This window comes from Ranitomeya imitator, chromosome 4 (genome assembly GCF_032444005.1).
Source record: "Ranitomeya imitator isolate aRanImi1 chromosome 4, aRanImi1.pri, whole genome shotgun sequence".
NCBI lineage: Eukaryota > Metazoa > Chordata > Amphibia > Anura > Dendrobatidae > Ranitomeya > Ranitomeya imitator.
Genome location: NC_091285.1, coordinates 308,696,466 through 308,712,324, shown reverse-complemented (window position 1 = coordinate 308,712,324; position 15,859 = coordinate 308,696,466).

The following is a 15,859-nucleotide window of genomic DNA, read 5'->3' as shown; positions in this document are numbered from 1 at the left end:
AATTCCCTTTTGTTTTTTCTTACAGTTCCCACATATGACAGCTTCTGAATTTTCAGATAATCAATCAGATCACAACTTGTAAACCAATTGTCAGCTGTAATATTGCGACCCGATCCAAATAAGGGTTCAGCCAGTCTTTTTACAACATCAATGGGTTTGTTGCTCGCACAGTAAGGACCTTCTGGTTGTTTTCCTGCATAAACTTCCAGGTTGTAAGTGTAGGTCTTACTGGCATCAACAAGGGCATACATTTTTATTCCATATTTGTTTGGCTTTGATGGAATATATTGACGAAAGGCACATCTACCACGAAAACCAGGGAGCATTTCGTCAATAGTGAGATTCTCTCCAGGGTAATTACTTTGTTTACAGTTTACAACAAATCTTTGAAATATATCACGAATTGGAGCAAGTCGGTCATGTGTTTTGCGTTCGGTTTGGGTAGTTCTGTCGTCAAACCGAAGGCAACAAATTAGAATCTTGAATCTGTTTATGGACATAACAAGGCTAAATTTTTCAACTCCATCCCCATCTTTACCCCAAAGTTCCTCCAAACTTTGTCTATTTGCCCTATAAGCTCCTGCAAGGTACAGTAATCCAAAAAAAGCACGCAGTTCTATTTCATCTGTGGGCTTGATGGTTCTGTTGCAGATGTACTTGTCCTTTATAATGTCTATATATTGGTTGGTATATGTAACAATAGAGTCCAGAATGTCATCTGTAAATATACTGTTCCAGCATTCAACTGCAGTTTTTGCATTACGTGCAGTTCCTATTACTGCAGGAAGGTGAGTAATAATGTTTAAAGGTTCCCTACGTTTTTTCTGGAATGGCTTCTTGTTCCATTTAGTATTTTTATCTTTTCCAATATAATATGATCCAACTTCTTCATCCTCACCACTGTCACCATCTTGCTCTGTTTCAGAATCCAGGACACATTCTTCCACCTCTCCGCGTCTGCTTCCTGGCACACTTCTCCTCTCACTCTATCAGTTGGGATTAGGTCCCTGAGTTTACGTTACTCCTCGTTCTCTAAGACGCAGTGTTCAGTGTGCACAGAGACACGGTTGTCTCTCCATTTATCTCTAAGTACGTTACTGATGAAGGTCCTGCTATATTGGACCGAAACATTTATGAGTACTACATTAAAATTTCACCAGAGCATCTAAGTTGAGTGCAAGGTTTTTTTCTTTATACATTCTTCCACCTCATCATGAGAATCAATCTCACTTTCCTCTCCTAAATCCTCATTCAGTGTGAGGTCTCTATCATCTAACAGCATGTTTGTTACTTCCTCAACATCAAGTTGTTTGGATAAATTGTACATTTTCCTCTCCATTTCAGCAGATAATCTGAAGCAAGAGAAGGAATATGTTAGGGAACTACTGTATATGCCTGAGCAGCACACTTTCTTTTATAAAATCTCCCTTATTTCTATGAAATATCCTCACATTTTGTGCTATACATTCATAAAACAAGCTAAATAAACTATTGTGATGAATAAAAACATAAAATACCAACCTTACTGAATGTGACGTATTCACATACAATGAGCCTGAGAGATCTGTGCAGCTATATCCTCTCCCCTGAAGCTCTGAAATCCAACAGTGATATCAGGTTTCACAGACCTTCAAGAGACAGGAGACTACCTGGAGGGAGGGGGTTTCCTCACAATCTGGTGAGGAAGGAGAAATGAAAGTAAAAGAGAAGCGCCTGTCAGATCAGTTGTATGTGACGGAGGGTTAAAATGTGGCTTTCTTATATAACTAGCTCTCATTACCAGCCAGTGAAACATTTTTTACCTTTTCTACCATTTCCAGTAATGTTATGACATGTGTGGTGCTGCTAGTTCACAATAGTATCAGTTAACAGCATGGGAGCCAAAAGCAAGGAACCTAGGGATGTGGCCCCTGAGTCGATGAATGTAAAGACACTTGCCCGGTTACAAAGTCAGGACTTAAGTTAAGGTTTTTACTTTTTAATTATCAAATCCTATCTTTCTTTGTCATTCATAGCTTATAGACAGAGGAAAGAAAGTAAGAAATTAGTAATCTCAAATGGTAATGTGCTTACATTAACAAGACATACAGTACATTCTTAAATCTCCCTTTTTGGTCTATGCCTTGTATTACAATCCTATTAATTAATGTCATGTATTCCATAATTAATGACAGTATTGCTACATTGAAATGATATTGCATATCCACCTAATACTTTATGTCAAAGCAACAAGGATTATTCTGTTTTGAAAAATTATTAAACATGTCCATTTCCATTCATAAAAGCAATTTTCTACTTCCCATAATCGAAATTCACAATAAGAAATTTATACAATCAGAGATTTCATCTTAAATTTAATTAAAACGTTTAAATAATTACAAGCACCTCTAATTTCTTAACTCAATCTTTTGACGGTGTTTAGTCTGGTTAATTTTAGCACAAATGAGATCCATTTCATTTAAGTATCTTAAATTAAAACTTCCTACTTGGAGATATGGTGAAATTATTTGGGCCTGTGTTTCTGTTCTAAACATGCTTTTTATGGTTTCAAAATCTAGTTTATTTCAGAGACCTAAGAGCATAGCAGCTGATTAAGTGATTTGCCACACAGGGTATTCTAATAATCCTGGGTTATTAAGAGCTCCAATCATACTGCTATCAGTTGATTACAAGCTGAAAATTATAGCATAAGTGCTGAGTTTTGAGTCTTTGCCCAAGCAGACTAGCTTTATTTTAATGGTTGTCAAACGAAACGTAGGTGCATTTCGGGAAGGACAATTAGGCTGGTTTGTGACACTAGACTCCGTGGTGACAGTTTCAGAACACTGCTGTGCGTAAGCCAGTAGGACATGAATACAAGAAAACTATGTTAATTTACAAAGTTTCTCTTTCTTTCTTCACAGATTGAACCTATTACAAATGGAGATGGTGACATTTGGCAAGGCAAAAATGCAAATAATGTTGACAATAACAATTCACTAATGAAAAGTCATCGCATTTTCAAATATAAATCTCGACATGGCAGAAAGTAACATTTTCCAAATCAAAATATAACAGTTTGCTAGTTCAGGAAAAATCTATTTTTAACAATACTGTTTATATTCTGCTTTACACAAGCTTGGAAGATAGGGAAAGAGGCAATTATTTTAAGGACTGTTTCACATTACATGTGTACATTTCTATTGTCCTCCCTATTACAATGAATGGCCTTATTAGCCAGTCAAAATATGTGGATCACCATAAAACCTTTCTGCAAAGTCTTCTTTCGTAAGCTATTAAAACATCCAATGCCCTTAGATGACAACAATTTCTCTACCATTTGAAATTTCTTTTCTACCCTGCAGAGTTCATAGGGATATGCTTGGTTAAAATCAACTTATATAAAACTATGCACTGTAAATTTTGACACTTCTTTTTGAATCTCTTTTCAAACACTTGTCTTTGCTTGCCATAATAGATGTCAGTTCTTCTGATGTAGTTCAAGCATGAGCTTCATATGAAGACTCAGCTATGTCTATTGCATTTCTGAAGCTACTAGTCACTGAAGTTTTGTGCTGTTTGACATCAAAGTTAGGCAAGAATCACCTGCTGAGTTCACATGCATGGAGCAAAACATCTTCAAATCACTAGTGCTAGACAAAAGTTTTCATATTAAGGTTTCACCATCAGATGGGTTTGCAGACATATGTAGTTCTTGTTACAGTGCCACATTGATACAATATTAACCATAAATTCAGAGCACAAGACTAGGACTACAACATATTGTTGTTCCATCTTGTTATGAAGTTTTTGTATGGAGTGTGCATACATATTAGTGCGTATATATACAGTATATATATATATATATATGTATATATATATATATATATATATATATATATACTAGATGGTGGCCCGATTCTAACGCATCGGGTATTCTAGAATATGCATGTCCATGTAGTATATTGCCCAGCCGCGTAGTATATTGCCCAGCCAGGTAGTAAATTGCCCAGCTATGTAGTATATTGCCCAGTGACATAGTATATTGCCCAGCCATGTAGTATATTGCCCAGTCACATAGTATATTGCCCAGCCACGTAGTATGTTGCCCAGCTATGTAGTATACAGCACAGAGCCATGTAGTATATTGCCCAGTGATGTAGTATATTGCCCAGTCACATAGTATATTGCCCAGCCATGTAGTATATTGCCAAGTCACGTAGTATAGTGCCCAGTCACATAGTATATTGCCCAGTGATGTAGTATATTGCCCAGCTATGTAGTATATTGCCCAGCCACGTATGTAACAGGTTAAAAAATAAAAAATAAACATACTCACCTTCTGAAGTGCCCCTTGTAGTCCGCTCGCCTGTGTTCGGTGCACGCGGCAGCTTCCAGTCCCAGGTTTGGTATAAGCGCAGGACCTGTGATGACGTCGCGGTCACATGACTGTGATGTCATGACAGGTCCTTCTCGCATAGCATCCTTAGCACCGGAACCTGCCGCTTGCACTGCCGAGGACAGGATGACACGTCGGAGGGTGAGAATAATGTATTTTTTTAATATTATTATTATTTGTAACAGTAGATCTTTTTACTATTGATGCTGCATATGCATCATCAATAGTAAAAAGTTGGTCACACAGGGTTAATAGCTGCATAACCGGAGTGCGTTACACCGCGCTCCTGTAACACTGGCATTAACCCTGTATGAGGGCTGACTGGAGGGGAGTACGGAGCGGGCACTGACTGCAGGGAGGAAGAAGCCACCATGTTGCCGCTGGACTGCGCCCGTTGCTGATTGGTCATGGCAATAATCGTGGGCATTTTGCCACGACCAATCAGCGACTTGGATTCCATGACAGACAGAGGCCGCGACCAATGAATATCCATGACAGAAAGACAGAAGGACAGACAGAAGGACAGACAGAAAGACGGAAGTGACCCTTAGACAATTATATAGTAGATATATATATATATATATATATATATATTTATAGAAGATGATTAGCAAAATATGTTTTTTAAAAATTCATTTTTTTAACTATGTAATGTATGATTATTTTCACAGATGTATTACTGTAATCACCATGAGAATATATGCTAATCCAGGAAGAGGTATTGCTATATTGAGGGAAAAAATTCAATCTCAACTTCTTAAAGAAAAAAAAATAGTTTTTTCTGTAAAAAAAAAATAGTTTTCTAAAATATACTGCTATCCTATTATTATAGCTTGACAGCCAATATTAACTAATGATAGATTATTATTGTATTTATCCTTAAATAATTTCAGGCTATATTGAGTTGGATTGGTGCATAAACCAAGGCTTACCTTTATGGCTATACTGGTTGAGGTATTACTACCAGGAGGAGTTTTATGTAGAGATGAGAAATTATTTCGATCACCAAATTTGCAATATTCGACGATTCATTCATTGATAATTCGCTGAACCTAATGCCATTCTAGTCAATGGGAGGAAAAAACAAACGCATGCACTATACCTTATAACTGCTCCAAATGCTGCCAAAGCACATCAAATGAGGGATAGACACAAGGAAAGTGGCCTCAGTTTACCCACAGTGCAAATTGTAGCATGGCACTGCAGCAACTAAGCCATGCATGAGGTATCATGGTCTGGGCCAGCATTTACCGCTTTCAATTGAATGTTAAAGTAAGACGAGGAGGGTGAGGGATTTATGTAGGCCTGCTATGCTGGGTGCCCTGATACCAAATAAAACAGCTTAACCTGCATTCATGCTGATCCACACTCAAAAGCCAAAAATATCAGTTATCAGTAGACTACCATTGTCAGAAAAATCAAAGGATAGTAGTAGTAGTTGACTCCAAAGAAGTGGAGGCCTGACGATCTCGGAGGCCTACTGCTACAGGCAACACACATGAAGGAGATCCAACCAGGAGTCTACACATTTTCAAAAATTAGTGGCAGACACCAACAAAGTGCCATCAATTACACAACAGTAAAAATAATATAATAAGGACCAACAGGTCTGCCACTACGTCCAATCAAGCAGATGGACACCCAAACAGAAGTTTTCACATTTAAAAAAAATATTAGCAAACACCACTAAAGTGACATCAATTTTACCACACTATAAATAGTATAATAGGGACCGACGGGTCTTCCACTACACCCAACCCAGCAGATGAACACCCAAACAAGAGTGTTCACATTTCCAAAAAATACTGGCAGATACCACCAAAGTGGCATCAATTTCACGAGAGCAGAAATAGTATAATAGTGAACAACAGGTCTTCCACTACACCCAACCAAGCAGAAGGACAGCCAACCAGGAGTTTTCAAATTTAAAAAAATGAGGGAGTGATACCACAGAAGTGGCATAAATTTCACAAGAGAAGAAATAGTAAAGTATGGACTGACCGGTCTTCCTCTATGCCCATTCCAGCAGATGGACACCCAACCAGAAGTGTTTACATTTCCAAAAATTATTGGCAGATACTACTAATGTGGCATCAATGTCACCACAGTATAAATAGTATAATAGGGACTGACAGGTCTTCCACTACACCCAACCTATCAGATGGACAACAACCAGGAGTGTTCACATTTCCAAAAATTATTGGCAGATACCACCAAAGTGGCATCAATTATAATGGAACTAGAGAGAGTACAAAGGAGGGCAACAAAATTAATAAAGGGGATGGGAGAACTACAATACCCAGATAGATTAGCGAAATTAGGATTATTTAGTCTAGAAAAAAGACGACTGAGGGGCGATCTAATAACCATGTATAAGTATATAAGGGGACAATACAAATATCTCGCTGAGGATCTGTTTATACCAAGGAAGGTGACGGGCACAAGGGGGCATTCTTTGCGTCTGGAGGAGAGAAGGTTTTTCCACCAACATAGAAGAGGATTCTTTACTGTTAGGGCAGTGAGAATCTGGAATTGCTTGCCTGAGGAGGTGGTGATGGCGAACTCAGTCGAGGGGTTCAAGAGAGGCCTGGATGTCTTCCTGGAGCAGAACAATATTGTATCATACAATTATTAGGTTCTGTAGAAGGACGTAGATCTGGGTATTTATTATGATGGAATATAGGCTGAACTGGATGGACAAATGTCTTTTTTCGGCCTTACTAACTATGTTACTATGTTACTAATTTCATGAGAGTAGAAATAGTATAATAGTGAATGACAGGTCTTCCACTACACTCAGCCCAGCAGTTGGACACCCAAGCAGGAGTGTTCATATTTCCAAAAATTATTGGCAGACACCATCAAAGTGGCATCAATTTCATGAGAGTATAAATAGTATAATAGTGAATGGCAGGTCTTCCACTATACCCAACCCAGCAGTTGAACACCCAACCAACGAGTTTTCAAATTTTTTAAAAAAAGGTCCTGACACCACAGAAGTGGCATAAATTTCACGAGAGTATAAATAGTGTAATAGAGACCAACTGGTCTTTCACTACTCTGATCTGCGTTCTGACACTACACAACCATGTCCCACCATAGGACAAAGTAAAAAAGTTAAGAAAAAAATATTAACATATGTAAAAAAAACTAAAAATTCCAAAAGAAAGAAAAAAACTATATTGTTCCAATAAATACATTTCTTTATCTAAATAAAAAAACAATAAAAGTACACATTTTTAGTATCGCCGCATCCGTAATGACCCGACCTATAAAACTGTCCCACTTGTTAACCCCTTCAGTGAACACCGTAAAAAAAAGAAAACAAGGCTAAAAACAACGCTTTATTATCATACCGCCGAACAAAAAGTGGAATAAGACGCTATCAAAAAGACGGATATAAATAAACATGGTACCTCTCAAAACGTCATCTTGTCCTGCAAAAAAATGAGCTGCCGTACAGCGTCATCAGTGAAAAAATAAAAAAAATTATAGTCCGCAGAATAAAGCAAAGCAAAAATAATAATTTTTTTTATAAAATAGTTTTTATTGTATAAAAGCACCAAAACATAAAAAAAATAAATGAGGTATCACTGTAATCGTACTTTCTCGAAGAATAAAACTGATTTATCAATTTTACCAAACGCGGAACGGTATAAACGCCCCCCCCCAAAGAAATTCATGAATTGCTGGTTTTGTTCCTTCTGCCTCCCAAAAATCGGAATAAAAAGCGATAAAAAAAGTCACGTGCCCAAAAATGGTACCAATAAAAACGTCAACTCGTTCCGCAAAAACCAAGACCTCACATGACTCTGTGGACCAAAATATGGAAAAATTATAGCTTTCAAAATGTGGAGACGCAAAACCTATTTTTGCAAGAAAAAGAGTCGTTTAGTGTGAACAGCTGCCAATCATAAAAGTCCACTAAAAAACCCCGCTATGAATAGTAAATCAAACCCCCTTTCATCACCCCCTTAGTTAGGAGAAAATAATAAAACTAAAAAAAATGTATTTATTTCTATTTTCCCATTAGGGTTAGGGTTAGGGTTGGGGCTACAGTTAGGCTTGGGGCTACAGTTAGGGTTGGGTCTAAAGTTAGGGTTAGAGTTGGGGCTAAAGTTAGGGTTAGGGTTTGGATTACATTTACGGCTGGGATTAGGGTTGAGGTTAGGGGTGTGGTTAGGGTTATGGTTGGGATTAGGGTTAGGGGTGTCTTGGAGTTAGGGATGTGGTTAGGGTTGGGATTAGGGTTAGGGGTGTGTTGGGTATAGGAGTGTGTTCGGGTTATGGGTTGTTGTGAATTCAGCTTTTGGGCTCCCTCCGGTGGTTGTAGAGGGTAATGCAGTTGTGCCTGGACTGCAGGATTGGACAGGTGTATCTACTAATTGCAAAACTGACTGGGGTATATAGCTTTGCAGGACTCTTTAGTCCCTGCCAGTTGTCCATTGTTTTTGGAGGACTCACATCCCTTCTGGTCTCTCCTGTTCGCTGTGCTTTTCTTCAAAGATAAGTCCTGGCTTTGTTTTTGCTGTCCACCTGCTGTGGACCTTATAGTTCTGTGCATTGTCATGTTTTTTCTTGTCCAGCTTTGTCTGTGAAGTATTTTTTGCAGCCTTGCTGTGTCTCTGGAGATGCAGATATACCCTCCATGTCTTTAGTCAGATGTGGTGTTTTGTATTTTCTGTGGTGGATATTTTCTAGTGTTTTAATACTGACCGCATAGTACTCTGTTCTATTCTTTCTATTTAGCTAGTATGGCCTCCTATGCTAAATCCTGATTTCATGTCTGCGTATGTTTTTTCCCTCTCCTCTCACAGTCAATATATGTGGGGGGCTGTCTGTCCTTTGGGGATTTTCTCTGAGGCAAGATAGGTTTCCTGTTTCTGTCTTTAGGGGTAGTTAGTTTCTTAGGCTGTGTCAAGGGGTCTAGGGAGTGTTAGGTACCCCCCACGGCTACTTCTAGTTGAGCTGCTAGGTTCAGGGTTTGCGGTCAGTACAGGGGCCTCCTTCTCCAGAGTACGTCTCATGCTGCTCCAAGGCCACCAGATCATAAGAGTACAACTGGCCAACAATGAGTTAATTGCATCTCAGAAGAAGGGAGGGAAGGTTTTGAGCCATTGTTTTTCCTTAGCCTGTTCCTCCCTCTTAATCTCTGAGTGGCTGCGGAATCTAGTAATAACATGAGTGTTCAGGAGTTAGTTTCTCGTGTGCATCAGCTTGCTGCTAGGGTACAGGGTATTTCAGATTGTATTGTTCAGACTCCTGCCTTAGAACCTAGGATTCCCACTCCTGATTTATTCTTTGCTGACAGATCCAAATGTTTGAGTTTCAAAAATAACTGTAAACTATTTTTTGCATTGAGACCCCGGTCTTCTGGTGATCCCATTCAGCAGGTTAAAATTATCATATCCCTGCTGCGTGGTGACCCACAGGATTGGCCATTTTCCCTGGAAACTGGAAATTCTGCTTTGCTTAATGTTGATTCTTTCTTTCAAGCATTGGGGTTATTGTATGATGAGCCTAATTCTGTGGATCAAGCTGAGAAGATCTTGCTGGCCCTGTGTCAGGGTCAAGAAGCGGCAGAATCGCATTGCCAGAAATTTAGAAAATGGTCTGTACTGACTAAATGGAATGAGGATTCCTTGGCGGCAATTTTCAGAAAGGGTCTTTCTGAATCCATTAAAGATGTTATGGTGGGGTTCCCCATGCCTGCTGGTCTGAGTGATTCTATGTCTCTGGCCATTCAGATTGATCGGTGCTTGCGTGAGCGCAGAGTTGTGCACACTGTGGCGTTGTCCTCCGAGCGGAGCCCGGAGCCTATGCAGTGTGATAGGATTTTGTCGAGAGCTGAACGTCTAAGATTCAGGCGCCAGAATAGGTTGTGTTTTTACTGCGGCGATTCAGCTCATGTTATTTCTGATTGCCCTAAGCGTACAAAGAGAATCGCTAGTTCTGTTACCATCAGTACTGCGCAACCTAAATTTTTGTTATCTGTGACCTTGATCTGCTCATTATCATCATTTTCTGTCATGGCATTTGTGGATTCAGGCGCCGCTCTGAACTTAATGGACTTAAAATTTGCCAGACGTTGTGGTTTCCCCTTGCAGCCTTTGCAGAACCCTATTCCTTTAAGGGGCATTGATGCTACACCGTTGGCTAAAAATAAACCTCAGTTTTGGACACAGCTGACCATGCGCATGGCGCCAGCCCATCAGGAAGATTGTCGTTTTCTGGTGTTGCATAATTTGCATGATATTGTGCTGGGTTTCCCATGGTTACAGGAACATAATCCGGGGTAAGATTGGAGATCTATGTCTGTGACTAGTTGGGGTTGTCAGGGGGTTCATGGTCACGTTCCTTTGATGTCATTTTCCTCTTCCCCCTCTTCTGAAATTCCTGAGTTTTTGTCAGATTTCCAGGATGTATTCGATGAGCCCAAGTCCAGTTCCCTTCCACCGCATAGGGACTGTGATTGTGCTATTGACTTGATTCCAGGTTGTAAGTTCCCTAAGGGTCGACTTTTCAACCTGTCTGTGCCAGAACATGCCGCCATGCGGAGCTATATAAAGGAGTCTTTGGAGAAGGGGCATATTCGGCCATCTTCTTCACCATTGGGAGCAGGTTTTTTTTTGTTGCCAAGAAGGATGGCTCCTTGAGACCCTGTATTGATTATCGCCTCTTGAATAAGATCGCGGTCAAATTTCAATACCCTTTGCCTTTGCTTACTGATTTGTTTGCTAGGATTAAGGGGGCTAGCTGGTTTACCAAGATAGACCTTCGAGGGGCATATAATCTTATTCGTATTAAGCAGGGTGACGAATGGAAAACTGCATTTAATACGCCCGAAGGCCATTTTGAATACCTTGTGATGCCATTCGGACTCTCTAATGCCCCATCTGTGTTCCAATCCTTCATGCATGATATCTTTCGGAGTTATCTTGATAAATTCATGGTTGTATATTTGGATGATATTTCGATTTTTTCTGATGATTGGGAGTCTCATGTGAAACAGGTCAGGATGGTATTTCAGATCCTCCGTAGTAATGCTTTATTTGTGAAGGGGTCGAAGTGCCTCTTTGGAGTGCAGAAGGTTTCTTTTTTGGGCTTCATTTTTTCTCCCTCATCTATAGAAATGGATCCGGTTAAGGTTCAGGCCATTCATGATTGGATTCAGCGCACATCTGTGAAGAGCCTTCAGAAATTCTTGGGCTTTGCTAATTTTTATCGTCGTTTCATTGCCAACTTCTCCAGTGTGGTTAAACCTCTGACCGATTTGACAAAGAAAGGCGCTGATGTGACGAATTGGTCCTCCGCAGCTTTTTCTGCCTTTCAGGAGCTTAAACGCCGATTTACAACTGCCCCTGTGTTGCGTCAGCCAGATGTTTCTCTTCCATTTCAGGTTGAGGTTGACGCGTCTGAGATTGGGGCAGGGGCCGTTTTGTCTCAGAGGAATTCTGATGGGTCCTTGATGAAACCGTGTGCCTTCTTTTCTCGGAAGTTTCCGCCTGCGGAACGCAGTTATGATGTCGGCAATCGGGAGTTGTTGGCTATGAAGTGGGCATTTGAGGAGTGGCGACATTGGCTTGAGGGGGCAAGCACCGTATTGTGGTCCTGACCGATCATAAGAATCTGATTTACCTCGAGTCTGCCAAACGGCTGAATCCTAGACAGGCTCGATGGTCCCTGTTTTTCTCCCATTTTGATTTTGTGGTCTCGTACATTCCTGGTACTGTTATGATCTGGTGTCCTTGGAGCAGCATGAGACGTACTCTGGAGAAGGTGGCCCCTGTACTGACCGCAAACCCTGAACCTAGCAGCACAACTAGAAGTAGCCGTGGGGGTACCTAACACTCCCTAGACCCCTCGACACAGCCTAAGAAACTAACTACCCCTAAAGACAGAAACAGGAAACCTATCTTGACTCAGAGAAAAACCCCAAAGGACAGATAGCCCCCCACAAATATTGACTGTGAGAGGAGAGGGAAAAAACATACGCAGACATGAAATCAGGATTTAGCATAGGAGGCCATACTAGCTAAATAGAAAGAATAGAACAGAGTACTATGCGGTCAGTATTAAAACACTAGAAAATATCCACCACAGAAAATACAAAACACCACATCTGACTAAAGACATGGAGGGTATATCTGCATCTCCAGAGACACAGCAAGGCTGCAAAAAATACTTCACAGACAAAGCTGGACAAGAAAAAACATGACAATGCACAGAACTATAAGGTCCACAGCAGGTGGACAGCAAAAACAAAGCCAGGACTTATCTTTGAAGAAAAGCACAGCGAACAGGAGAGACCAGAAGGGATGTGAATCCTCCAAAAACAATAGACAACTGGCAGAGACTAAAGAGTCCTGCAAAGCTATATACCCCAGTCAGTTTTGCAATTAGTAGATACACCTGTCCAATCCTGCAGTCAAGGCACAACTGCATTACCCTCTACAACCACCGGAGGGAGCCCAAAAGGTGAATTCTCAACATGGTACTAAGAATGTTAAGGCGTATGCCCTCTCTAGGAGTTTTTTTCCTGATTCCCCTGGGGTTCTTGAGCCGGTCGGCATTCTGAAGGAAGGGGTGGTCCTTTCTGCCATTTCCCCTGATTTACGACGGATTCTTCAGGAATTTCAGGCTGATAAACCTGACCGCTGTCCAGTGGGGAAACTGTTTGTTCCTGATAGATGGACTAGTAAAGTGATTTCTGAGGTTCATTGTTCTGTGTTGGCTGGCCATCCTGGGATTTTTGGTACCAGAGATTTGGTTGGTAGGTCCTTTTGGTGGCCTTCTTTGTCGCGGGATGTGCGTTCTTTTGTGCAGTCCTGTGGGATTTGTGCATGGGCTAAGCCTTGCTGTTCCTGCGCTAGCGGGTTGCTTATGCCATTACCGGTCCCCGAGAGGCCCTGGACACATATTTTCTATGGATTTTATTTCCGATCTTCCTGTTTCCCAAAGGATGTCGGTTATCTGGGTTGTCTGTGACCGATTTTCTAAGATGGATCATTTGGTGCCTTTGCCTAAATTACCTTCTTCTTCTGATTTGGTTCCGTTGTTTTTCAGCATGTGGTACATTTGCATGGTATTCCGGAGAATATTGTGTCTGACAGAGGTTCCCAGTTTGTTTCTAGGTTTTGGCGGGCCTTTTGTGCCAAGCTGGGCATTGATTTGTCTTTTTCTTCTGCATTTCATCCTCAGACAAATGGCCAGACTGAGCGAACTAATCAGACCTTGGAGACCTATTTGAGATGCTTTGTGTCTGCTGATCAGGATGATTGGGTGGCTTTTTTGCCATTGGCCGAGTTTGCCCTTAATAATCGGGCTAGTTTGGCTACTTTGGTTTCGCCTTTTTTTTGTAATTTTGTTTTTTCATCCTCGTTTTTCTTCTGGGCAGGTTGAGCCTTCTGATCTTCCTGGTGTGGATTCTGTGGTCGACAGGTTGCAGCAGATTTGGGCTCATGTGGTGGACAATTTGGTGCTGTCTCAGGAGGAGGCTCAACGTTTTGCTAACTGTCGTCGGTGTGTTGGTACCCGGCTTCGGGTTGGGGATCTGGTTTGGTTATCTTCCCGTCATGTTCCTATGAAGGTTTCTTCCCCTAAGTTTAAGCCTCGATTTATTGGTCCTTATAGGATTTCTGAGATTATTAATCCGGTGTCCTTTCGCCTGGCGCTTCCGGCCTCTTTTGCTATTCATAATGTCTTCCATAGATCTTTGTTGCGGAAATATGTGGAGCCCGTTGTTCCCTCTGTTGATCCTCCGGCCCCTGTGTTGGTCGATGGGGAGTTGGAATATGTTGTTGAGAAGATTTTGGATTCTCGTTTTTCGAGGCGGAAGCTTCAGTACCTTGTCAAATGGAAGGGTTATGGCCGGGAGGATAATTCTTGGGTTTCTGCCTCTGATGTCCATGCCGCTGATTTGGTTCGTACCTTTCATCAGGCTCATCCTGATCGGCCTGGGGGCTCTGGTGAGGGTTCGGTGACCCCTCCTCAAGGGGGAAGTACTGTTGTGAATTCAGCTTTTGGGCTCCCTCTGGTGGTTGTAGAGGATAATGCAGTTGTGCCTGGACTGCAGGATTGGACAGGTGTATCTACTAATTGCAAAACTGACTGGGGTATATGGCTTTGCAGGACTCTTTAGTCCCTGCCAGTTGTCCATTGTTTTTGGAGGATTCACATCCCTTCTGGTCTCTCCTGTTCACTGTGCTTTTCTTCAAAGATAAGTCCTGGCTTTGTTTTTGCTGTCCACCTGCTGTGGACCTTATAGTTCTGTGCATTTTCATGTTTTTTCTTGTCCAGCTTTGTCTGTGAAGTATTTTTTGCAACCTTGCTGTGTCTCTGGAGATGCAGATATACCCTCCATGTCTTTAGTCAGATGTGGTGTTTTGTATTTTCTGTGGTGGATATTTTCTAGTGTTTTAATACTGACCGCATAGTACTCTGTTCTATTCTTTCTATTTAGCTAGTATGGCCTCCTATGCTAAATCCTGATTTCATGTCTGCGTATGTTTTTTCCCTCTCCTCTCACAGTCAATATATGTGGGGGGCTGTCTGTCCTTTGGGGATTTTCTCTGAGGCAAGATAGGTTTCCTGTTTCTGTCTTTAGAGGTAGTTAGTTTCTTAGGCTGTGTCGAGGGGTCTAGGGAGTGTTAGGTACCCCCCACGGCTACTTCTAGTTGCGCTGCTAGGTTCAGGGTTTGCGGTCAGTACAGGGGCCACCTTCTCCAGAGTACGTCTCATGCTGCTCCAAGGCCACCAGATCATAACAATGGGTGTGGTTGGGATTAGGGATAGGGGCGTGATCGGGTTAGGGGTGTTGTTAGGGTTAGGGTTGGGATTAGGGTTAGGGGTCTGTTTATAATAATAATAATAATAATAATTTTTATTTATATAGCGCCAACATATTCCGCAGCGCTTTACAAATTATAGAGGGGACTTGCACAGACAATAGACATTACAGCATAACAGGAATACAGTTCAAAACAGATACCAGGAGGAATGAGGGCCCTGCTCGGAAGCTTACAAACTATGAGGAAAAGGGGAGACACGAGAGGTGGTTTGGGTTAGGGTTTCAGTTAGAATTGGGTGGTTTCCACTGTTTTGGCACATCGGGGACTGTCCAAACGTGACATGGCATCCGATCTCAATTCCAGCCAATTCTGCGTTGAAAAAGTAAAACAGTGCATCTTCACTTCCGAGCTCTCCCGTGTGCCCAAACAGGGGTTTTCCCCAACATATGGGGTATCAGTGTACAGTACACAAATTGGACAAATTTTGGGGTCCAATTTTGCTTGTTACCCTTGGGAAAAAAATTTGGAGGCTAAAAAATCATTTTTGTGGGTAACATAGTAACATAGTAACATAGTTAGTAAGGCCGAAAAAAGACATTTGTCCATCCAGTTCAGCCTATATTCCATCATAATAAATACCCAGATCTACGTCCTTCTACAGAACCTAATAATTGTATGATACAATATTGTT